This window comes from Notothenia coriiceps, unplaced genomic scaffold, assembly GCF_000735185.1.
Source record: "Notothenia coriiceps isolate Sejong01 unplaced genomic scaffold, NC01 NC01_scaffold00023455, whole genome shotgun sequence".
Classification (NCBI taxonomy): Eukaryota; Metazoa; Chordata; class Actinopteri; order Perciformes; family Nototheniidae; genus Notothenia; species Notothenia coriiceps.
Window position 1 is genome coordinate 1 of NW_011356156.1, and position 2,303 is coordinate 2,303.

The 2,303-nt window shown below is 45.9% G+C and overlaps 1 long non-coding RNA gene across 1 annotated transcript in view; it reads left to right on the plus strand.

The window, feature by feature from the left end:
• The first annotated feature begins 1,456 nt into the window (after positions 1 to 1,456).
• Positions 1,457 to 2,303, plus strand: part of LOC104954515 (uncharacterized) — a 2,659-nt gene continuing 1,812 nt past the window's right edge. Inside the window, exon 1 of the long non-coding RNA XR_799339.1 lies at positions 1,457 to 1,637. This is a non-coding gene — a long non-coding RNA (uncharacterized lncRNA). The remainder of the gene's footprint in view (positions 1,638 to 2,303) is intronic.

Sequence of the window (2,303 nt, forward strand, 5' to 3'; positions counted from 1 at the left end):
GCTAACGGCTGATGTTGGTTTTGTGGTTCTCATTGAAGATGACGTCACGGCTCCGCCTACACTGCGTTACTATAGTTACTTCCCCAGTTCCTAAACTGTAATGGAAACACAGCATAAAGTGAGCCTGGCCTACCAAGGCCTAACTATACCGTACTAAGCCGTGCGAGGCCCTGCAGTGGAAATGCGCCATTAGAGAAAGATTATTCCGATCAAAAGGAGCTAGAGGAGTTTTAGTTATGACTACATTAACTGAGTCATGGGTACAGAATTAAATAATCAGTAAAAGACGAAACTGGTCACAACAAAAGACAACAATGTTTCTGTTAAAGTCCCTAACTAAGTCAAATATAATTTCTGTATCAGTTAAGTTTTTGTTTGTAGCACATTCTAACAACAAGACTGCTTCGAAGTCAGCGTTTCCGCCAGGGGGGCGTCTTGCCGTCATTTGAACGCCCTGAACTCGAGCCGAGGGCGTCCGAAAAAAAAAGGAAAAGGACATCCCTCTGTTGGAGGGGCGAAGGAGTCTGGTGGGATTATTTTCGTCGCCAGCAAAGCGTGTTCCTGTGACAGAAAGTGTCCTGCCGGCGCGTGAACTGCGAGCGCCTCGCAGCGGCGAAACTGAGGCTCTGGTAAACTGTGGTAACATGAAGAGCCGCTTGGGAGCCGAAAGAGCCGGCTCTTCTTAGTGAGCCGAGCCAAATGATCTGGCTCACTAAAAAGAGCCGGAATTTCCATCACTAACTAATACGTAAAAAGATAGTATCTATAAGGGACGTCTCAATTCAAATTCAGGTCACGTGACACGACGTCACTCGCTCTCGGGGTGGACGCCCTCTCAGCCCTGGTCTGGCGGAAACACTGTTCGAAGTGCTTTACAAAAAAACATTCAAACCAAAAGGACGTTTTGATTAAGACACAAGCCGGGAATCTACATTATGAAATGACATGTTAATACATTATCAAGACTTCTAAGAGCTGAGATCATAACCAATGAATCTGAAGTTGCAAAGCAGCCCGTGCACGCTTTCCTTCTTGCAAATGTGTAGTTTATTTTTGTTATTTAAATGTGTGTATTTGCCTGATGAATGTTGGGAACGTTGCCTATGAATATAAATACATATGTTTTGCAAATTGGCAGATGTGCACAAGCTTATTTGCAACTGTTGTGCAACTTGTCCCTTTTCTGTGCACCTGTCTACTGAAATGGATAAAGCAGAAGTATTTTTTAAGCTTAAATAATGAGTGAAATTATATATTTAGGGAAGGTGCAAGAACCAGACGGGAACAAACACGGATACTTTAAATCAACGTAAAATAAGCCCAGATCCTACCCTAAAATATATTTTCTGTACACTGTAAATGTACTCATATGTGTCTTCATTACAGAGTAGGGAGTAGAAGTCTTCTGTAGTAATTCACAGGTACTTAAAGGTGTTATTTAATTGTCTGCAGTACTGGACTCCAAAGGGAAGCTGCGGGGGAAAACAAAAGCCCAGAAGAAGAAGGAGGAGAAAGAGAAGAAGAGTTTGGTGAAGCCTCAGGGAGACGAGCTGAAAGAAAACGGGGCGGATAACGACGATAGCTCCTCCACCACCACAGAGACCTCCAACCCCGACACGGAGGCCAACAGCAAGGAGGTACTTCCTGTCGTCACACACACTTCCTGTCGTCACACACACTTCCTGTCGTCACACACACTTCCTGTCGTTACACACACTTCCTGTCGTTACACACACCTCCTGTCGTCAAACACACTTCCTGTCGTCACACACACTTCGGCCCAATCCCAAACCACACCCTACCCCTACACACTCCCCCTCCGTGAGGTAGTGAACTCCGTGGAGGGGCACTCGCAGCTCAACGAGGCTCCCTCCTGTCAGATGGAGGGAGTAAATACAGCGGCAAGCTTTGGGACGGCCTCCCCTCTCTCCGGCAGAAACAGGAAATGCCGTAACTGTATGTAACAACGGTTTCAAATCAGCATCTCTTAGACAAAAAATGTAAATTAATAACTAAAATAAAACTCCAAACATCTTTCACCCTCCACACCGCTCCACACTCGTTGGTTTGGAACAGCACTTAATGTGGCGGACCCTCCGCGCGAACGGAGGGGTAGGTTGTAGGACATGGTTTGGGATTGGGCTTTCCTGTCGTTATACACACTTCCTCTCGCCACACACACTTCCTCTCGCCACACACACTTCCTGTCGCCACACACACTTCCTTTCGCTACACACACTTCCTTTCGCTACACACACTTCCTGTCGTTTTTTTTATCTCATGATTCTGACATTTTTCGCTAG